At 47.6% G+C, this 23,622-nt stretch overlaps 2 long non-coding RNA genes across 2 annotated transcripts; both read left to right on the forward strand.

Annotated features, from left to right (window-relative positions):
* Positions 1–10,582: 10,582 nt before the first annotated feature.
* Positions 10,583–14,414, forward strand: LOC306660748. The gene is made up of 3 exons (XR_013763729.1): positions 10,583–11,778; positions 12,243–12,458; positions 14,210–14,414. It is a non-coding gene; the product is annotated as an uncharacterized lncRNA (long non-coding RNA).
* Positions 14,415–16,052: 1,638 nt separating this feature from the next.
* On the forward strand, positions 16,053–19,328 carry LOC306660752. The gene is made up of 2 exons (XR_013763730.1): positions 16,053–16,190; positions 18,623–19,328. It is a non-coding gene; the product is annotated as an uncharacterized lncRNA (long non-coding RNA).
* Positions 19,329–23,622: the final 4,294 nt, after the last annotated feature.

Consider the following 23,622-nt stretch of genomic DNA (forward strand, 5'->3'; position numbering starts at 1 on the left):
TCCAACAATAAGATCATTCGTAATCTACCTCAAGTGGTCACGATGGGGACTAAATAAGATAAACACTGCACTGTGCCTAGCCCAGTGCCCGGTACATTGTGGAGGCCCAATAAATGGCCGTTGATGGTAGTGTTATTCTTATTTAAACTTTCAGAAATAAGTCTCTTCTTGTACATGCTTGCAACAGTATTAGTTGGTGTGATTGTTATGACAGGCAATTTGGCAGTAGCCTTGAAAACTACAAGTTGACACATGTCCAAGGTTATCCATTGAAACACTGTTTGCAAATGCCCACCAGTTTCAGAGTGATGAAATGAGTTATGTGGACCGGAAAACTATGCAGCTGTGAAAAGTGATAGAGACTGATATTCACATTCCCACATGAGGAGGGAAGGGAGGGAGGGAAGGAGAGAACGAGGAGGGAGGGAGGGAGAGAACGAGGAGGGAGGGAGGGAGAGAACGAGGAGGGAGGGAGGGAGCACTCTGCTTCCAGCAGTCCTGGGCAGAGAAATGATCCGTGCAGTTGAAGGAGAGCAAGTGTGGGAGGGGCCATGTCTCGCAGGTCACTGTAGGCTGGGTCTGGCTGACCTGCAGGGTTGATGTGATAAGGAAGGAGACACTGACTTACCAGATAAAATCAGACACTAGGGGAGGTGGCGGCCCAACCTGGCAGGCCGTCTTCTGACAGGATGTGACAGGGAGCTTGGGCTCTGCCCTGGTGTTCAGCAGCTGTTCCCACATCCCACTCCGTGGCGCCGCCCCTCCCAGGAGGGAGAGACAGGTCCTTGCTCCCTCTCACCTGGGACCTGTTGCCTTTGCCCTTCCACCATTGAGGCTTTAGATCAAAGCCTGTGGCGATGCTCAGAGCCGGTGGCGAGGGTCTTCTGGAACCGAGAAGGCTCCGGCCGGAGACGTCCCAGGTGGGATATCCACCCCCAGGCCAGCAGCCTTGCTTCCTGGACAAGTTATCCAGAGCACTGTCACCTTCAGCCAGGAGTTTTAATAATCTTCCGCCATCAGTGGTGGGAATACGCACCACGGTGGATGCATACACAGTGATGTGTGCGTCCGTGTTTATTTCTGATTGTTTTATCAACATTTGACTTCAAATAGATCTCTGATGCCTCTGCATTCGCACGTATTATAATTATAATCACATTAATACATGCGAGATGTCAGTTTATCCAAAACTCATAAATGTATCCATGGAAAACAATAATAAACGTGACAACCACTGAGCGTTTGCTCTCACATCTGCTATCTCGTTTAATCTTTAAACGCTTTGGTAAGTTGGGTGTTTATTCAACCAATATTTAATGAGCACCCACACATCCGAGCTACGGTGACAGTCTTAGAGTTTCAGGGATAAAAGACGATGGTGGAGTGGAAGGTCTAAGCTGGCACAGAGCCCGGCGCACACCGGTGGGACAGAGAAACGCCAGGCGAGGCGGGAGCCAGAGGGCACCCACCCAGCCGGGAGGTGGGGAAAGAACAGAAGGGCCTCCGGGGAGGCCGCCACCTGGGTCAAGTCCTGAAAGATGAGCAGATGTAACCAGGCAACCGCGGAAAGTGGGCGGGGCCCAGACAGTCAGAGGGCTCTCCCTTGTGGGTGAGGGGGGGTGCTGAGAAAGAGGGAGGAAATGGCAGAGAAAAAGGCAGGTGGGGATGGAGAGGAGTTGTGGGGGCTGTAGAAAGTGGAGGGAGAGGCTGAGAGAAAGGCTGTCCCTCAGGGAGGACACGGGTCCGCAGGGAGCCATCCTGACCACACTTCAGCTCCCGGGGGACCTGCCCCCATTGGGAGTTGAAAGCAGACCAGTCTGGAAGCCACACGTGGCCTAACCGTGACATGCATGGCCGCGGCCAGTCACACCACGTGAGTCTCGAGTCCACACGGACCAGGCCAGGAACCACTGGGTCAGCCACCTCAAAGGACCGCTGGCCTCCCAGCATCTTTCTCCTGTGAGCGGTGGCCAAACACTGGGATAAAGTGCGGACGCCCAGCAGGTGGCTCTCCCTGACTCCAGGCTACTCGCTCCCCAGGAACCTTGGTGGCCGCGAACCACTCTTCCGTGCAGGGCCTTATTTGTCGGCTTGGCGCACAGCCCTGAGGAGTGGTCTGTCTGGTTCTCGAGACCCAGACACCTGGGGCTGATCCTTGCACCTCTGGCTCAGCACCACCCACAAGTCTGAACAGGGCCGCCGGGGCCTCTGACTTCACAGACCCACGCCCTGAGAGGTGGGCCGTGTCTCGGCTTGCTGGAGTCTGGGAACTGCCAAGTCTGGCCCAGCCTGCTCAGCCCGTGGCCACCTGGAGGTGGGACTCTGGCCAGGAGTGTGGCCCCAGGCCTTTGTAGAAGGGAAGGGCTCCCTCCAGAGCATCCAGGCAGAGGGAGAGGGTGGGGGTGGCAATTGGTCTCTGCTCCTGGGGGGTGAGGAGAAACTCCCACGGGCAGGAAGGTGCGCAGAAGAGGCTGAGGCATCCCGTGTTGAGGTCCCAGAAGCAGCCCTCATGTCCCACAGGCCGGCCTTGGAGGATGGCTGCAGGCACAGGCCATCATCAGTTGGAGAAGACAGAAGCCAGGGCTGGGTGCTCAGAACTAGTAATCAGGAGCCATGGGGATCTCGGACAGGGAGCCTCAGACTAAACCACGGTCATGTCTTGCTCCATTTCCACCTTGGCACCCAAGGGCAAGTTACTCAATCTTATCAACCAGCTTTCTCCACTCCGCAGTGAACACTCCTCTTCCAGGGCTGCAGGGTGAACAGGAAAACACAGGCCAAGCGTTCAGCACAGGGCCTGGCACCATTAAGAATGATCGATGATGTCGGATCTACAAGTGCCTTTACAAGTGGCCTTGACCTTGGGGCCCTGACGCAGGTGAGGCTGAGCTTCCAGACCTTTCTGTGTTTTTCTCTATCTGCTAGAGTTTTCTCCCTTTCCTGCTCAGACCTCAACCTCACTGTCCCCTCAACAGCAGGTGAAGACTGAGGCCCTTGGCTCCATCCTGCCACCACTCTGTGGCCCCCTGTCCCTGACCACACTCCCGGGAGCCACTCAGGACAGAGGGCTCAAGCCCAGCTCTGGGGCCTGCATCCGAGTCCCTGCTCCAACACTCACAGGATCTGTGTCCTTGGCAAAGTGCTTGGTCTTCTCTGCCTTGGGCTTCTCATCTGCCGAGCAGGGACGACACTCCCTGTGCCTCTGAGAGCTGTTGGGAGGTGTTCATGAATCGCCGTGTGCCAAGCACTTAAGAGGCAGGACTCAGAGAGTTGCTGGTTGTGATCATCAGTGTAGAACATCCTTCGGGGCCGGGTCCCTTTATTGTGCTTCCCTAGCTCTGGGGTGTCTACCTTTCTCACCTTCCCTGGCCTGGCTGCCACACTGTCCTCCCTGTAGTCACTGGAGCCCAGGGTCACTTCCTTTTGGAGCCCCAGATGGTCAGCACAGGAACAGTCACAAGCGTGGGCAAGCAATTTCTGGTTTTCTACGCATCACATGTCAGATTTTATCTGTGTCACTTTTAACATGAAGAAATTGAGGCCCACAAATATGAAGCAACTTGTGGGGTTCCCCCAGCTCCCAGGCAATGGAGGCTGGATTAGCCTCAACTCTGAGTCTGGGCTCCTCGCCCCCTCCTGCAGAGACGCAGGCCCATGACAATGACAGAGCTCACCAGCTCTTTTGCATCTGTGATGTTTCCTACAGATAGACCTGTGGCTGTGTCTCGCCCATGAATCAGGGTGTTGGTGTCCCCAGCGAGACTCTGAGCTGTGGGGGGCTGAGTCTTGTTCATCTCTGTCCCTAGATACTGTCACAGATCTTGGCAAATTACAGATGCTAAATATGGGTTTGTTAAATGAGTGAATAAATGAGTGATGTATTGCTGAGGTGTCCCAAGAAGTAGGGGTCGTAGAGTTTGTGGACGTTCAGTTTGACAAGATAACACCAGACTGATTTTCCAAGTGGTTGTACCGATTCACAGTCCCCACCCTCTCCAGCGCTTGGTGGACATTACAGGAGACCTGGCATCTATGCAGGGTCCTGACACGTTTGGGGCTACCTGGGGCCACCACAGCATCTGCAGAAATCCCCAGGCTATGTAAGATGTAAGCTAGCCACACTGCCACCTCCGGTGGCTCTGCCCTGTCTTTGACCTGGCTGGCTCCTGTCTGTCTCTTCAGCCCATCTCTTGACTCCGTCCTATGTTTCTAGCAGGGAAAGTACCATCCAGCACTTCTCTCCGGTGCACTGATGAGCCAGACACCGCAGGGCACTTGGCTAGGTCATCACATGAGTGCTTTCAGCCACCAGGTCCCCATTTCATAGGAAGCAACTGAGAGCTCTGGCCGCAGAGCCTGCTCCCTTCACGGTGTCCTAGGCGCGTTGATGACGCGCGAGCATGTTCCTGCCTGTGCCAGAGACCATGGTCTCCTCCTCACCTCCACTGCTTTCTTGCTTGGTGAGCCTTTTCTCATCCCCTGGGACTCAAGTCAGGTGTCATCTCTCCTGACCCCTGTGGTACGATTAGCCGTCCCCGCCCAGCATCCGCCTCCTCCCATCACAATGCCGTCACACTCTATTTGACCGACCATCCGGCTCTCCAGTCTCTGCTCTGTGAGGCTCTGAGCTCCTCAGGGCAGGACATCTGTCCTCTTACGCTCTGTACCGAGACCTACCACGTGCCAGGCTCTGTGCTAGACCTAGAGCCACCATGACACCCTGAACTAAAAGACACTCCTATGCAAGAGGGGGCAGGAAGTCATTCTCTGAAGTAAATGACCGCGGCGGGGTGGGATGAGTTCTAAACTGAGCTGTTTCATGAATACAGGTCCCTGCAGAAGGATGGAGAGATGTGTCAACCAGCTGAAAGGCCCAAGAAGGCTGGACAGAGCTGACATCTGATCTGGGCCCCGGCAGGTGGCAGGGGAGTGCACTCCAGGGCAGGGGTATGCGAGGCAGTGAAGGAAGGTAGGAAAGAGTTGTTCCTATCACATAGCGTAGAGCACTGTTCACAGCAAGAACTTGGGAAGTGTTTGTCGAATGAGGCTGGGAGTGGGTGAGTCACCTCTACGACAGGGAAATCGGCTGGGACCTACCTTACCCCCAAAGCTCAAGCTCTGGATGCATGTGCATCTCACGAACAGGTTGGTAGTGGTGCTAATGCTTGGTCTCCCTCTTGGCTGATTCCAACATGGTGCCCCGTCCCTGCCCTCACGTGAAGCTGTTGTTGAAGAGGTGGCAGTGCTTGACCCTGCGTGGCACTGGCATGATCCTGTCTGGAGACAGGTCACCAATTAGATGAAAGGTCAAGGACACTGATTCCTCCAACGTTAGAGCCAAATCTACTCAACACTCTTCAAAAAGTCAAACACCCCTGTAAACAGGGTTCAGACCCCCTTGATCTCAGATTTCCAGCCTCCAGAACCGAGAGGCAAACAATTTCCATTGATTAAGCCATCCAGTTCTGGCACTGTTACATCAACTCTAGCAAATGCACACGCCTCCCAGCATCCTTTGGTGGCAGCCATGTAGGAAGGGAAGGCAGAGAGTTTGGGCTTGTGACCTAAAACCTATCGACCAGGGAGAGGCCCAGGATTTTATTTTGATTGTTGTTGTTCCTTGGTTGAGGGACACATACCCTCTCCCCAAAGAGGAGAATGAAAAGCAAAAAGCGCTTGGTCTCCTGGCTGCCATCTTGCTACCCAAAAAGGGATCCTTCTGAGGAAGCTGTGAGAAGAGCTAAGATAATCACTGAGAGATGGAAGAGCATCCCAAATGCCTTCCTGCATCAAAGTCTTGCCCGAAGCTGGCCAGCCCCAGTAAATCCCTTTACTGTTTAAGTCCTTCTGAGTTGATTTTCCATGGCAGGAAACTTGAAGCACCGTAACTGATACAGATGTTGTCAGTTAGGACACATTTCTTTAGGGAAGGCTGAGCAGGTGACGAAGGCATTTATGGAAGAACCAGGCAGAAGGAAGATTTGGAGGTGGGTGCCCAGGCTGCCTTCTACACAGAAAGAACTGTCATGAGGACAGGGAAGCAGGCCCCATGTGGCCCTGGAAGGCGGGACTCGTGACAGAGGTCCACCCCAGAACAGGCAATGAGGAGGAGCTACTAAAAGTTCACAGGACGATGTGCTTTTATTAGCACGGTGCACTGCAAATTCTAAATAACTTCGGTGATTAAACATTCCCTCCTTCTGGGACAGACAGCTGCCACCGCCCTCCACCACTTGATATACCACTGCCAATGAGGAGAAATTATAGGGTGTTAAGTTTCAACTCTGATAAAGAAAGATCTTTCCCAGGTAATAATGGAATGTGCTATCTTGGGGTTGATGAATTATCCATCACTGGCAGGATACAAATAGAGGCCAGAAAATCACTTTGCTGAGACATTATTCAGGAGATTACTGAAGCCAATGGATGTTTACCTTAAATGACCCAGAAGATAACAGCTGACTCTGTGAGCGCCTGGGACGACTCTGTTCAGGTTAGAAAGGGCTTTGGATGAAAGAAGGGTATTTGGGAGTGATCCCCAGGATGATGTGAGTGGCAATAGAATGGGAATATATTCCAGGCCCATTGCTTCAGTACCAACACCCTCATGGACCTTGGACAGTGGCTTATCAAGGGTTTGGGAAGTAAGAGATGAAGCCTGTGGTTCCTGATGGTCGGTAATGTGGCCGTCTGGGAGCCGGGGAATGCGCTCAAAGAGGCAACACTCCAGAATCGAGGTCCTGGAGAAGAGACCAATTCCAGCCACAGGACCCCAGGGTGAGCATGATCCTGTAGGGTGCATCTAGGTCCAGATACTGAAGCCCCCGCCGTTCCCACCTCACTGTGTTGCACGAAGGTCAAGTGAGCGAGAAGGAGGGGTTCAGAGCGGTGCTAATGCCAGGGCTGTAGGAAAGTGTGCCACCGCTGTCTCTTCTAGACTCTGCCAGTCTGGAGACCAGTGAGCTCTTCCTGCTCTTCCACGTGACCTCAAACTTTCCAGGACCAGTTATTTCCCCTCCAGATCCAGATTCCCTTCTAGATCCTTAATAGATGCCGACTTCTCAGATGCTCAAAGTTTTAGTTTTTTTTCCCCCTCCAGAACCAATCCCCAGCGGCACGAGCACAGGTGTGATATTACACATTATGTGTTCATTCATTCGTTTCTTTATTCATTCAAATACTTCCAGGGGGCCTGCTTGGTTCTAGACACTGTTTGTGGTTGGAGAGCTAGAACGGCAGGAACAGTAGGCCAGATCCTGGTCCATGTGCGGTCTCATGGGGTGGTGGGAGGGGCGCGCGTGGGCGCAGGGGCAGGGCGGAGCCCGGTGCGCGACGCCCGATCCGCACAGGTGAGGCCCGGGTTCAGTCCCTGCGCTGGTGTCATTAATGTGGTCAGGCCGTCGAGGGTAAGCAGCTCCGTGAGATTATGAAAGGAGGAACACCCTGCTCTGGGGTGAGGACTTCCCTGAGCAAGTGATGCTTGAACAAGGAATTAAAATGCATATGTGTTAACTAAGTAGTGAGGAAGATTCCAAGAAAATGCAGCAGTACATTCAAATGTCCTGACATCTACTACCCCGCATTTCCAAAGTGCCGCCCTGTGTCAGGCATTTCTATGAGAACTTTATGTTTATTCTTTTCATGTAGAAATCACTTCAATCCTTTGAAATAGGAATTATTGTTCAGCCCATTTTCTAGACAAGGAAACTGGGGGCTCAGAGGTGTCTAGTAACTGATGGGGGGGTCTCAATTCCTTTTTTTTTTTTTTGGTACTGGGGATTGAACCCAGAAGTGCTAACCTTTGAGCCATATCCCCACCACTTTTTATCTTGAGACACGGTCTTGCTAAGATGATCACACATTTTGTAAGCAGGATTCACTCTCAACTCAGACTAACCCCAAAGCCTGGGATTTTTAACCGGAGGGCAGAAATACCATATTTGTCTTTCTGTCTAAAGCCTATAATAATGCTTGGAATGTAGTAGATGCTCAGTAAATGCTGTTTTGTAGTCACCAAATCAAATCAAATTGTAGAGGGGAAGGCAAAGCCCCCACACGCAGGGAAAGGTGACTAGTTTGTGCCTCGTGGCAGGGCTTCAGGAAGAGGACTTCAAGGACAGAGCCTGCACGGGGAGTTACCCACCTGAGTAGGGACACTCAACTGGTGAAGTACCTTTGTCCTTGGAAGTGTTCCTGTGCAGACAGTACCACCACCCGCCAACCCTGAAGATTTGAACTAGACTTTCCCCAATGGATCGAGTACAAAGTGTTCTTGCAAAAGCCAGTGTTCACGAGTCACCAGTTCCCAGAGCCCACGTAGGAAGGGTGGGGAGAGTGAGCTGGCAGCCCCTGAAAGGAGCCAGACAGCATGACAGACATGGGGAAGACGGAGACACCACCTGGATATCAGATGACTTTCAAACCACAGCTTTAGACAAGAAGGTGGGCGTGAGTACCCAGCCCGGCGCCCGGCATGCCGCATTCACGGCTTGGTTTTAAAAAATTCTTTTTTTGTCAGATCACTGCTTTTATTTCATCAAAGAGGGCTTTTGCTTAAACTGGTGCTTAAGGGGTGAAGGAATAAGATTATTTTCCTTTCCTGACAAAGATTGATTGTCCTTGGGCATTTGCAAGGGATCTTGGCAAACGCTGCGATCTCATTCCATCTTGCTTACAGGTTAAGTGAAAGTGTTGTAGAGGCCCCGACCTCAGGCCTTCTGGGGACCATAGAGCTGGGGATGGGCAGTGGGGATGGGGATGGGGCCAGGGCCTCCTTTTCTGCTCTGTGGGCTGAGCTTGTTACTGACACCTCAGGATTCAAAAGGTAAATATGAATATGTAAGTCACATTTGTAGATTCGGGAACTTCAAAGCGCACAGCCACGTACTCTTGTACATTGTGGACTTTCTTGTACATGTGGCTTTTCTCACAATATTGCAATAAAAGCATTGTATGATCATCACTGTTCCCGTAAGTAAACTGTAGGTCACCTTCACCCTGAGCTAAGAGGCTGGAAGGTGGTGAAGCGTGTCTACCCTCCCATCAGAAGGAAGCATAACCCATTGATTAAGAGCACAGCTTTCTCTAGCGTTAAGAACTGGACTCACAGGTCTTGGCTGCTATGGGAGGGGCACGGAGCTGGCGGGTAAGGGAAGAATGGAGGAACTTTGGATTGTGTAGAAGGAAATGAGAGGAGGGGAGGGGACAGAGGGAAGGAAAGATGGTGGAATGAGAGAGACACCATTGCCCTATGTACAGTATGATTTCATGAATGGTGTGAATCTACATCGTGCACAATCAGAGGAATGGAAAGCTCTACTCCATTTGTGTATAATGAATCAAAATGCATGCTGTTGTCATGTGTGACTAAATAGAGCAAACGATAATAGTAAAAAAAATAAAGAACTGGACTCAAATTCTGGTCCTATCCCTGTTTGGTTGTGGGACTGTGGGAGGAACTGAAGCTCCTGAGCTTCCACCCTGGAGAAGGTTCTTCCTTGGTTTTGGGGGACCTCATGGTCCTGTGGTCTCCCTTCTAGGCGTTTCACTCTTCACTGTGCTTTTTTTGTTAGTATCTCTTCTTGCCTCATACATCAGGTGTTGCCAGTAGGTCTGCTTCCCTCCCTTTCTCTCTCCCTGCTTTCTTGATATTCTCTTCTCCGTGGCTGGCTTCGTCACCATGACAGGGAAGGAGTGAACGAAGGATACATTCCACTCCAATCTCCCATTGGAAACATGACACACTGCTGTGCTCACCTCTCGCTGGACCCAACAAGGCACAGATCCACATCTGCCCTCCAGATGGTACACATCCCAACGAAGAGGAGCATCGGGGTCCTCAACTCTCACGTCTGTGTAGACTTCCAAATCGACTTCTCATCCATATCTTACAGCTGATCATGATTTCCTTTTGCTTTTTTGTTAAGAAGTTCAAAGCCAAATTTTCCATTCACTTCCAGGTTAAGGTCCTGACCTTATGGCATGAAGATCATATGTTAATCTTAAAGGCTTACATTTAATTTAATCTCACTGTATTTGTTTTTCCTGCATCCAGTTTCTCTATTTTTAAAAGTCCATTGTGCATGTTTGTGTATGCCACTCAAGCCATTTTCTGAATGAGTCAGGATATGAAATAAATGTGCATGTCTGTGCATCCCACGCCTCCGTCCAGCATGTCCAGTACGGCATCTTGCATGAGAAATACGAATGCTGATTTATCACTGCCCACGGGGCCTCTCCACGGGGTTGCCCTACAGTTAACTCAAACACGATATGTTCCAAATGGTTTTGTTTTCTTAAATTCCTCTTTCCACGAATAGCTTCATCACATGGACGATCACGACAAAGCCAGCAACCCGTCACCCCTCCCTGCGTCCACGGGACTTCTCAGTATCATCAGGCAAGTGGCTCCGTGTGCTCCAGGCGCGCCCGTGTCTTCCCTGTCCTGTGACTTTGCTTATGCGACTTCCTCTGTCTGCAGTGCCCCTCCACCTCTGCCCCTGTTGGAATCCTTCCCGTCCTTTCAAATCCATCTTGGCTCTCTGTAGGATGCCTGGCCTCCACAGCCAACCAAATGGGAATATTCCTTCTTAAAAAATGCTTATTTGTTCTTTTTAGCTACATGTGCGTGTATTTTGACATATACATACTTGGAGTATAATCCCCCTTTCTCGTGGTTGTACATAATGTGGAGTTTCACTGGTCATGTATCCATATATGATCATAGGAAAGAGATGTCCGATTCATTCCACTGTCTTTCCCATTCCCATCCCCCTCCCTTTTCTCTACTCCCCCCATCCAATTCAGTGAACCTCCACTCCTTTCTCCCTGCGATTATGAGTCAGCATCTACATATCAGAGAGAACATTTGGCCCTTGTTTTTGTATTTGGCTTCTTTCGCTTAGCATGATAGTCTCCAGTTCCAACCATTTACCTGCAAATGCCATAATTTCATTCTTCTTTATGGCTGAGTAATATTCCCAAATGGGGACCTTCTTTCCTTCCAATCTCACTTATTACATTTGACTTACCCAACCACACTCTTCCTTCTTTTCTTCCGTCTTTGCAATGTTGGAAATTGAACCCAGGGCATTGCAATGCCAGGTAGGTGCTCTACTACTGAGCTACATCCTCTGCCCCAACACTACACATTTCTTATATGTACTTATCTTAGTTTCCTAGCATTTAGGGAATTCCTTGGGGGACAAAAGCCATGTCTTATTTTGCTTTCTTTTTGTAGCATGGACTCTATCTGGCATAATTTTGAATTGCTTGGTGTCTGAAGTTCATTATCAGAGGTTATTATGGTTTGGATATAACGTGTCCCCTAAATGCTAATGTGTGAGACAGTGCAAGAAATTACACAGTGAAATGACAAGACAATGAGAGTTTTTCACCTAATCAATGGATTAATTCAGTGATGCAGATTAATCCAGTGATATGGACTAACTGGGCTGTAGTTATTGGCAGGTAGGGTGTGGCTAGAGGAAGTAGGTCACTGGTCGTGACGTTGGGGTTTACAGTTGGTCCTTGGTGAGTGGCGCTCTCTCTGCTTCCTGGTAGCTACATCCTGAGTCCCTTTCCTCTGCCTTGCCCTTGCACGGTGATGTTCTGCCTCGCCTCGGGCCCAGAGCGATGGAGTCGGCTGACAGTGGACTGAACCTCTGAAACCTTGAGCCAAGACAAACATTTTCCTCCTCTAAGTTGTCCCGGTCAGGTCTTTGGGTCACAGTGGTGCAAACCCCGACTGAAACAGAAGAGAACTCGCGCACCCACCAGGTGGGAGCTGTGTTGCTGATCCTTCTCTCCTCACCGCAGCCCTCCTCTAACCCGTCTCTGAAGCTCCTCCAGCCCCACTGGGCGTATCTTGACGTCTCCCTTCTTCACAGTTTCCGCTACCTTGATTCAGACCCTGCCATCGCTCACAGGACAACGGCAAATGCCCCCGAGGCTGGTAGCTCAAAAATGTGTGCTGTTCTCCTGCTTAAAACCTCTCCACGGCTTCCCGGGGTCAGTGTAGTAAAGCCAAGCTTCTTTCCTGGTGGAAGAGGGCCTAGGGAATCTAGCCTCGCCCACGGCTTCTGACCTAGCGCTGCTTGGGATCTAGACCTTTTCTGGTCCATGTCGCTTCTCCACTCTGACCTAGAGAAATAGCTCTAGGCACATGGGGCATTGGTTTGTGGTTTCTCTGCTTCTCCCTCCTCCCCTTCCTTGTAACGTATCCCGCCCTTCTAACAACCCAGGGACTTGGGACCTGTGCTGTGCACATGGTTCTTTACTCCCTTCCCGAGGACACAGACCTAGCAGAGCTTTCCCTGGGGGTTTCAAAGTGCAGCTGTGTGGGAGTGGTTTCTTTCTTGTCTGACTCTGGAGCTGAAGGTCAAGAACTCAGAGCTGCCATGTTCCAACCTGTGAAGATAAAGAGTCAACTCGGAGACAAGCAGACGCAAGATATCAGAGTGAGCGGTCCACACAGCCTGGCCCCGGCTGGTTTCCACACTAATGTCACACCTGATTGTTCAACTCCCCTTCTGTTTCTTGAGTTTCCTCAGCGCCTACGTTACCTATAAGCATTTGGTTGATCTTTCCCTCTTCAATAGACTATAGTATTCCACTCTTGTAAAGAATATGTAGGTTCAAGGAAAGAAGTCTTGAAGGCTATATGATAATAGGTTAGCAAGAGGTACATATGTTTACAGTTGGATATGCTACACAACTTAACTTTGCATTTCATTTTTAAAATATTTTTTTTCTCAGGTATGAACCCAGGGATGCTATACCACAGAGCTACCTCCCCAGCCTTTTTATTTTTTATTATTTTCTTTAATTTTGAGAGAGGATCTTGTTAATCTTGGTAAGTTGCAATTCTCCTGCCTTAGCCTTCTGAGTCACTGGGATTATGGGTATGTGCAACCATAATCCCAGTTCAACTGTGGATTCCTCTGAATGGTGGGACTACAGATCTTTTGTATTTTTTTTTTTAATTTTTGGCTATACTTCATAATATTTTCTACTATATGTAGATTATATGTGCAATATTTAAATTTTTTTAATTTTTATTTTTAAAAGAGAGAGAGAACAAAAAAAAAAAAAAAAAACAAAAAAACAAAACACCCAGCCATTCCTCGCCACACCTGTGATCAGAGCCTGCGATTCTCCTGTCCCTGGAGCCCCTCTTGCTGTCCTGTGGGGTCTGGGGCAGGCTGAACCTGTTCTCCACCTGTTCTGCAGCATCGTGTCTTGGGGTGGGGTGGGCTACCAGGCCTTACCACCCGGCAGTGGTAACCCATCTTAGGGCAGCGAGACGCTCAGAATGAACCAGCTGTGCCCTCTTGGAAGCAGGCGAGCAGAGCCATGAGTGCACCACTCCTGCAAAAGGGGTTAGTCAGCTGCGGGAGCTGTGGGCTGGGAGGGGCCCTGGGACTCTCCACGTGGGCATTATTACCTGGCTTGTCCACGGCACCCTCTGGTTGCTGAGGTTTCACATCATCAATTTCCTAGCGGAGAAAGTGCGTTAGCCTTCCCTGCGAGGACGGAGAAGCTGGGGTTCCAGATGCTGTGACTTACTGAGGGGGACACAGCGAGAGCCAGGTTGGAATTTAGGGTTCCTGACGCAATGCCTTGTCTTGGTGCCAATCTTTCTGCGAGGGCTGCTGCAGATGGGGGCCTGGACCAACGCAAGGCCTCCTCCTTCCCTCCTTTTCTATGAACCTACGTTTGAAACTCCTGTGGAAACTGTTTTCCCTGGGTTTTTCCTTTCAGAAGCACGGAGTTCTGCAGTGTGTTCCTCTCCAGGCCCTCATCCTGGGCACAAATCCATGACATGCCTGCTATTGTTTCTGGCTCTGAAATGAGGTTCCTGTTTGGGAGGGTCGCTGTGTGGGGTGTGGGGGGTTTGTTGCAAGGTGGTGTTGCGCCTCCCCCGTGGTCCCGCTCTTCTCCGTTCCTAGAATCCCGCTCAGTCCTACTTCCCTCCGGCCCCAGCCCGTGTGCACTTGATGCTCCAGCTGAGCACGGGTCCCCATTTGCCAGGCACGCCTCCCAGCTCTGTGCATGACCTCCCGCCCCCTTCTCCACTGACCCTCCTACACAGCACCTGATGGTTTACCAGGCCCTCAGAGTGTGGGGCTGTTGAGCTACGACCTTACAAGGAGTAACTCGTTTCATCTTACAAGACCTATAGGCACCGTGACTCTTATCCATTTCACAGATGGAGAAACAGGCCCAGGAATGGACCCCTGACCCAGGGCAGTGTCATGCGGGCACTTGGTGAACGGCGCCCTCTTTCTGCAGGACTGCTAAGGTGCTGCTGGACACCCTGACCACCTCTGAGGGAGACCCCGTCACACGATGAAGCCAACGCAGAAGACCACAGAGCTGAGTCACTGAGTCCTCCATCAGCCACATTGGTCCTATACTTCTGGAACCAGCACCTCTTTCTGCTCTTGCTGTTTCACTGAGGTCACTCCGGGTTGTTTCTGTCCTCCCTCACGGGGAAGGGATGGGGTCTCGGGCCTGAAGGAGGGAGGCAGAGGATTCACTTACCCACCCAGGAGAGGACGTTCTGAGGGGCCTGGGCTGGGGACCTCATTCCCACCATGGGCAGGAGGGTTGTGGCGCCCGATTGCTTTCGCATGGTGTAGGGTTTTAGAAGGTTACCTTTCCCTGCCATATATATATATATTTTTTTTTTTTAATAAATGGAGAGAACTCAATTTTAACTTTGGAGCATAAATTAAAAATAGTGAGAATTCAGGCCACACTGGGGAAGATATTTAGGGGAACGAGGTCACTTTCCCACAGCTCCTCGACTCAGCACTTGGGAGACCACCCTCTTAGTTGTCATTCAGGTCACAAGTCACAAAACGGTGGCCTGTGGGCCACAACTGGCCTGCCGATGGATTCTGCTTGGCTTGCAGAGTATCAGTGTTTTTTGTTTGTTTTTGTTTTTAAATTGCTAACATCTGAAAACTAGGATATTTTGTTGTCTTCAAAGAATGGAGAAGTCTCTCCACACTGAATCCCCTTTCTTGCTGGAAACCCTGGGCTGGGGTTCAGGAGCAGCCGCTGGCTTTGGGTGGGTCTGAGGGCCTCGGTTTGCACGGTCCCTACCCGGCTGCTTCGTTCACTCAGGTCATCTGCCTGACCCCTGCCGTGATGAACTGAAAACGTCACCAGTTCTCCCAGACACTGGGAAGTAGTTAACTCCAGCCTCTGAGTTTATCTCACAACTGTGAGTAAAATAATCCCTGGGACCATGTGTAGCTAAGTTCAAAACCCCTGGGGTTCATCCTCTGACATACGCACTTAAAAACTCATTTGGATTGAAAGGAAAAAAAAAAAAGTTAAGAACTGAGAAGATCGAGGGGATCGGCTCGATCCACCTTTGGTTGATTTGATCCTACACCAAAAGAACACAGACTCTTGGAGTCCCGGTGTCTGGGCGTGAAACCCATCTCTGCTGGTCGTTGTGGATACACTCTCAGTCGAGTGCCTTAAATTTACTCTGCCTCAGTCTTCTCATCTGTACAAACCACTATATTTGGCTCCTCTGCAAAATATAATAAGCTCTCATCTCCTAGAGTTCTTGCAAATACTTAATGAGTTAATTAACCTAGAACGATGCCTTACATGCAGTAAACATTGAATGGATGTTAAGTAAACTATGTACATTTTTAAATGTCTACACACTTATGTGTAAATTACATATAAATTTATAAGGCCATATTTACAGAAATCTTTATCAGGCAAAACTTGTATATTCCACATGTTTGTACAAAGTACATTCCTAGAAAGCAAATCTAGTTATTTAATCAAGTCCCACTATAGAGAATGAGGTATATGTTTTTAGGGGTTAGTTTGGTAGAAGACTTTTGCTTAGAAGGCAGTTAGACAATTTAGACCATGACAAATCTCATGAGGCCCCGAACATAGCTATTCTTGGTGCTATATTCTTCCCTTACTAATTACAATTCTCATATAGACTTCTGATGAGAGTGTACATTGCTGAGAACTTTCTCTTTTTTCTTTTTCTTTTTTTTTCTGCTAGGGTCTAAACCCCAGGGACACTCTACCACTGGGCTACATCCACATCTCTTTTTTATTTCAAGACAGGATCTCACTAAGTTGTCCAGACTAGCCTTAAACTTGAGATCTTCCCGCCTCAGCCTCATGAGTCTCTGGGATTACAGGTATGAGCTACCAAAAGTGGCATCACTGGAAACTTTTTAAAAAATTATTATTAAAATCTTTTTTATGGAAACTTTTTTTAGACCACAGAAAGCTGATATTTTTAAATAGCAGTTGTAACACAGTTGTCATGTCTTTCTCAGGGAGTACATAATTATAGAAATTGAGCCAGATTTATAGAAACATCCTTTATTCTACAGAATTGATATGTTCTAGCAAACATGGACACAAAAAAGCCAATTTCCCTAGGCAATTCTCTTTCCCTATTAATAGCTTCTGATAAAAAATAAGGTATGCATCCTCAGGGAAGAAATAATTTGGTTAGAAGATTTTTGTCTGGAAGGGAATAGACAATTGGATATTGAGTCTCTAGATATCTTGGTATTTCCCCATAGGAAGGTGGGAGAGCCTGACCTTGAAGCTGTCAGACTGAAAAAAACAGAGACCTTGGGTTTAAACCCAGGTCCCCTGGTGGGTGTGGTGTTGGACAAATGCTTAACCTGGCTAGGCCTCAGTTTCCTCATCTGCAAAATGACAAGTGATCATCTCACAAAAGTTATTAATTACAAATGGATTAAAGGTAAATTATCTTAAAATAAAAAAACTAAAAGAAAAGGAAAAAAAAAAAAGTTTAAGTAAGATAACATGAGAAGGAATCTTCTCCAGGGCCAGGCACTTGGTAATTGGCTGTTACCCACGTAAAACTTGTGTCCCCGTGATCTTCATCTGAAACACCTTTATGACTTCAGGATGATATGGGTCACGATCACCCATCCTGTTTTTCTGGATCGCAGACATTTCTCCCATGCCTGGGGACGGAGGGCCACGACACAGCTTGCCCCCACTTTTTCTTTGTTCTTTATGGGCTAATCATGGGGTGCTGTGTGGCCACATCATGGTTTCAAAGGCTTCTCTTTGTACGTGGTGTTTGAGTTTTGAAAAAGTCGAAGTTACAGATATTTTAAAAAATATTCCTTTCTAAAAAAAAAAAAAAAAAATTAGATGGTCAAGGTTGTGTGGAGAAGCTCAGCTCCTGGGAGGCTGACCGTGGCCGGGCTGGCATGGCGCTTGGGGATTGGGGATCAGTTCCTGAGGGTGCAGGGAGCAGAATCCTGCCAGAGGAGAAGCTGGGCTGCCAGCTCTGTGAAAGGGCCTCACCCGTCAAGGCCGACTCGGGAGCAGGATGGCACCCAGGAGCTGTGCTCAGCGGAAGAAGGAGATCGCAGGGTCGGGGCCGCCCTGGCACGGGGGCACGACACTGGGTGAGGAGCCCTTTCAGCTGACGGTGGTAGTGGCAGTGCAGGTAGAAGTGATGTCAAGGAAAACCAGAGCTGGACAGTGGTTGGAGCCGTACAAACAGATGTGACTCAAGACTCCTGCAGTAGGACAAAAGACCCTCAGCCTAGAATGGGGGTCGACTTCAAATTCAGCACGGGCAAGCGGGAGTTTGTAGCCCAGGAGCAGGATGGCGGCTGGTGGGTGGAAAGTTCTTGGGAGGGAACATCAGCGTTAAAGAAGATTCTGGCTAGACTGACCTGGTAGGATTCTTGCTGAAGACAGGCTCGGGTGATCAGATCCTGCCTGGGGATGGGGAGGGTGAGGAATCCATCGGATCCTGACTGCGATCAGGTTTGGGAGTGATCAGACGTGGAGAGTGAAAGAGTCTTGCTAAACCGACTTCGCAGGGTTCTTGCTAAAACTGGATTTTACAAGGAAGTGCACATGTAGGCCTCAGAAGGTTCAGGAACCTGACTATCGTTGGATCAGGCAAAGAATCTGTCAGTGGGGCCCAGCTGACTTAGCGTCCATCAAAGCTTGCAGCAGCTGGGGCTGAGGCCTGGTCCTGCAGGAGAGGGTCTGGCTGGTGCATCTTGGGCTCCGCTGCAATCCCCCACTGCGCCATTTAGATTCTTTGCTTTGTGTCAAGAAAAAGCCAGTGGGATGAACTCAGCTCCTGCCACTGCTGCTGTCCCAAGGCAGTAGATAATCCTCAGGGTCTCCTTCCTCTGATAGCCAACCTAGCTTTCCTGCACCCTGAGCAGAAACCTTAGCTGATCCAGACGGCTGTCCCGCCTGCGTTTCTCAGGCTCTGCCTGCTTCCGATCCAGCAGATTTCACAGAAGAGGTGGGCCCCTGAGTCTTCACAGGATTTATATCCTGCCCTCTTGAGCACGTGACGCAACCAAGACCTCCCACACACTTGCTTCGGCCTCGACTAGAACTCTGGTCTGATTAACACAATGTCACCAATACGGTGAAACATTGAGATGTACCTGACATGTGCAGACAGCCCAGGTTACTCTTGGCCTGGGGTAAGCCGGGTTCCGATGCTCACTGAGCGTATGACTCCACCCCTCCCTATGGGCAAGACCAAAAATATATGAGGTGTCCATTTCAGATTAATGCAGACCCTGTTCATTCTCCCTTCCTATAGGGACCAAGAAGAACCCATTCACCGAGTCAGAGACAGCAGACCATGTTCCTGGGACCAAGTCAGTCCCCTCCAATGAAGAGCCTGCTTCTGACCCAGCAGCTACAAAGAGGCCGCTCCTTTGCAGGAGTCCACTGTCCACCCGCCAGGGTGCATCTGGGCTTTGGAGGAGCCAGAGAAGAGAATTAAATGGAGACAGGGTGATGGCCATTGCCTCTCAGGTGTTCCAGGGTGGCGCTGGTCTCTTCCGGCCCCTGTGCTCGCTCTTGCCCCATGAGCCAGGGAACCAATGTGGAAGTTAATGAACAGCCAAGTACGTTCCATTTGTGTCGCACATTTGGGTGATGGAAAGTGGCTGCTGGGACCCCCAGTGAGCCAGACTCAACTCAGACCTGTTCCCATAGATCCCCAACCTGCCAGAGCATCATGTCAGGTCTCAGATATCCAGGATGACTTGGACCCCATGTCCAAGAGTCCTTGAAATATTAGATATTCACCTGAGTAAGCGGCCATAGGTCTCTCTGGGGAAACCACTGCCACAGATGTTCGCCACTGTGATGCAGGATTTTCCTCCTGAGGACTCATCCTCTCCCTCAGTCAGTGTTTAAAAACAAAACAAAACTAAGTCTGAGTTAAAAAAAAAAAAAAATGGCTCAGGTCTGGAAACTAAGCAAGGGATTTTGACTTTTTAGTGGGCAGTTGCCCTTAACCTCCTGATTGGTTCTTTCTTTGGCTTTTAGGTTGAGTAGTTTGTTCATCTTTCTTGTCCCTAGGTTTACTTTTTTTTCTTTTTATGCCACTTGACATGCATTTTTTTTTGCATTTTTATTGGTGCATTATAGTTGTACATGATGATGGGATTTGTTGTTACATATTCCTACATGCACACAATATAGCAAAATAATCTAGCCAGTATCACTCCACAGCACCTCCTCCCTCCCTCCTGTCCTCCCTCCCTTCCCCACTGATCTCCCTTTTTTTTTTAATTTAAACAAATGGGATACATGTTGTTTCTCTGTACATGGAGTAAAGGCATACCATTTGTGTAATCATAAATTTACATAGGGTAATGTTGTTTGATTCATTCTGTTATTTTTTCCCTTCCCCCCCACCCCTCCCACCGCTCTTTTCCCTCTATACAGTCCTTCCTTCCTCCATTCTTGTCCCCCTCCCACCCTCCATTATGTGTCATCATCCACTTATCAGCGAGATCATTCGTCCTTTGGTTTTTTATTCTCCAATTTCATCTATTTGCCTGCAAATGCCATACTTTTATCATTTTTTATGGCTGAGTAATATTCCATTGTATATATATACCACAGTTTCTTTATCCATTCATCAATTGAAGGACATCTAGGTTGGTTCCACAATCTGGTTAATGTGAATTGAGCAGCTATGAACATTGATGTGGCTGTATCTCTGTAGTATGCTGATTTTAAGTCCCTTTTTTATGAGATCTGCCCCCACCTTTCTTCTCTTTTCCTCTCTAACTTTCACATATGAGAGAAAACATGTGACCCTTAACCTTCTGAGTTTATTTCACTTAACATAATGAAATATGTTCCATTTTCCTGGAAATGACCTAATTTCATTCTTGTGCCTGAATAAAACCCCATTGTATATATATATACCACATTTTCTTCATCTTCCATTGATGGGCCCCTAGGCTGGTTCCATAGTCTGGCTACTGTAAATTGTGCTGCTATAAACATGGGATGCATGTATCACTGTAGTATGATGACTTTAATTCTTTAGGATAAATACCAAGGAATGGCATAACTGGGTTATATGGTGGTTCCATTCCTGGGCTTTTGAGAAAACTTCATACTGATTTCCATAATGTTTGTACTAGTTTATAATCCCACCAAGGAAATGGTAAAAATGTAAAAGTGTTCCTTTTTCTCAACATCCTCTCCAGAATTTATTATTATTTGTATTTTTTTTAAAGTTTTTTTTTTTTTTTTTTTACATGTTGCGTTTTGATTCATTGTACATAAATGGGGTACAACTTTTCATTTCTATGGTTGTGCATGATGGAGATTCATACCAGTCATGTAATCATACGTGTACATAGGGTAATGATGTCTGTCTCATCCACTGTTTCTCATACCCCCGCCCCCTCCTCCCTCTCATTTCCCTCTACTTAATCTAACTTTCCTCCATTCTTCTCTCACCCCTCACCCCCCCAACCCCCATTATATATCATCATCCACTTATCAGGGAAAACATTCAACCTTTGTTTTTTTGAATTAACTTATTTCACTTAGCATGATAATCTCCAATTCCTTCCATTTATCTGCAAATGCCATAAAATTATTCTTCTTAAGGCTGAATAATATTCCATTGTGTATATATACCACAGTTTCTTTATCCATTCATCCGTTGAAGGGCATCTAGGTTGGTTCCACAATCTATTGTGAATTGAGCTGCTATTAACATTGATGTGGCTACATTATTGTAGTATGCTAATTTTAAGCCCTTTTGGTATAAACTGAGGAGTGGGATAACTGGGTTAAAAGGTCGGTCCATTCCAAGTTTTCTGAGGAATCTCCATACTGCTTTCCAGAGTGGCTGTACCAATTTGCAACTCTACCAGCAATGTAAAAGTGTGCCTTTTCCCCCACATCCATGCCAACATCTATTATTGTGGTTCTAATAGCCATTCTAATTGAATAAGATGAAATCTTAGAGTTGTTTTAATTTGCATTTCTCTAATTACTAGAGATGTTGAACACTTTTTCATATATTTATTAATTGCCTGTATATCTTCTTCTGTAAAATGTTCATTCCTTGGTCCATTTATTGATTGGGTTCTTTGTATTTTTGGTGTAAAGTTTTGTAAGTTCTTTATCAATTTTACAGATTAGTGCATGTGAAAAAGATTTTCTCCCACTCTCTTTTCACATTATTGATTGTATCCTTTGCTGAGAAAAAGCTTTTTAGTTTGAATTCATCTCATTTATTGATTCTTGCTTTGATTTCTTGTGCTTTGAGAGTCTTGTTAAGGAAGTCTGATCCTAAGCCAACATGATGAATGTTTGGGCCTACTCTGTCTTCTATTTGGTGCAGGGTCTCTGGTCTAATTCCTAAGTCCTTGATTAATTTTGAGTTGAGTTTTGTGCAGGGTGAGAGATAGAGGTTTAATTTCATTTTACTGCATGTGGATTTCCAGTTTTACCAGCACCATTTGTTGAACATTGTATGTTTTTGGCTCCTTTGTCTAGTATGAGGTGACTGTATTTATGTGGGTTCATCTCTGTGTCTTCTATTCTGTACCATTGGTCTGCCTGTCTATTTTGGTGCCAAAACCATGCCGTTTTTGTTACTATTGCTCTGTAGTATAGTTGAACTTCTGGTATTGCGATACCCCCTGCTTTGTTTTTTTCTGCTCAGGATTGTTTTGGCTATTCAATGTCTCTTATTCTTCCAGATGAAGTTCATGATTGCTTTCTCTATTTCTTTAAGGAATGTCATTGGGATTTTAATTGGAATTGCATTGAATCTGTATAGAACTTTTGGTAGAATGACCATTTTGACAATATTAATTCTGCCTATCCAAGAACTTGGGAGATTGTTCCATCTTCTAAGGTTTTCTTCAATTTCTTTCTTTAGTGTTCTGCAGTTTTCATTGTAGAGGTCTTTCACCTCTTTCTTTAGATGTATTCTTGATGACTGCCAATTCTGACTAGTGTGAAATAAAGTCTTCAGTGTAGTTTTGATTTGTATTTCCGTAGTTGCTAGTAATGTTGGACATTATTTCATGTATTTGTTGGCCATTGCATTTCTTCTTTTGCGAAGTGTCTGTTTCATTCACTTGCCTATTTACCAATTGGGTTATTTGATTTTTTTTTTTTTTTTTGGTGTAAAGCTTTTTGAATTCTTTATTTTAGATATTAATCCTCTGACAGAAGAGTAACTAGCAAAGATTTTCCCCTTCTGTAGGTCCTCTCTTCACATTCCTAATCATTTTCTTTTCTGTGCAGAAGCTTTTTGATTTGATGCCATCCCATTTATTAACTCTTGGCATTATTTCCTGAGTCTTAGGGGTCCTATTGAGAAAGTTGTTGCCTGTGCCTGTATGCTGGAGTGTTGGCCCTATATTTTCTTCTAGAAACACAGTTTCTGGTCTTCTAGTTGCATAGTTTAAGGTCTAATCCCTAGGTCTTTGGTCCATTTTGAGTTGATTTTTGTGCAGGGTGAGAGATGAGGGTCCAGTTTCATTCTTCTACATTTGGATGACCAGTTGTCCCATAGGTATGCTTATTTAATTAACCATCTCCACGGCTCTTCATGAGCCAACCCAAGGGTAGTCAACCAGTCTGGTTGATCAAGAACCAAACATCCTGTATCCCTCGAAGTCCCTTGTTTCCAGGCAAAACCAGATGTTTGGTCGCCACTTCCCAGCAGGATTGCCCCTGCCTTGCTTCTGGGCTTAAGCACTACTTGGCCACTATTATTCTAGGACTCTGTCTTCCCCAGTGAGCCCTGCTGAGTTACTGCTACTAACAGCTGTGGTCATCAGATCAGGGCTACTAGTCAGCGTCTCAGAAACGGCAGCAACCCTAATGCCAGAGCTTTTCTTATTGCTGTGCTAAACAGTTTCCTATTTGCAGGAGGTGTTTTAGACCTTAAAAATATATCCATTCTAACTTTCCCACTTTCTGAGATTTTGAGTCCTTCTTCCATATCCACCATGGTGGCCTGGCATGTCTGTCACTTGGCCGTTGATCACACCAAGCTTCCAAGGGCCATTCTAGAATTAGCACCACCGGTTTTTGTTTGTTTGTTACCAGGGATTGAACTCAGAGACACCTAACCACTGAACTACATCCCCTGCCCTTTTTATTTTTTATTTTGAGACAGGGTGTCACTAAGTTGCTTAGGGCCTCGCTAAGTTGCTGAGGTTGGCTCTGAACTTGCAATCCTTCTGCCTCAGCCTCCTGAGTCACTAGCAGCACCAACTTTTGCAGTCTTTCCCAGGATCTTAACTCCTGCATTGATGC

The sequence above is a fragment of the Sciurus vulgaris genome (genome assembly GCF_902686455.1).
Source record: "Sciurus vulgaris genome assembly, chromosome: 1".
In the NCBI taxonomy this organism is placed as follows: domain Eukaryota; kingdom Metazoa; phylum Chordata; class Mammalia; order Rodentia; family Sciuridae; genus Sciurus; species Sciurus vulgaris.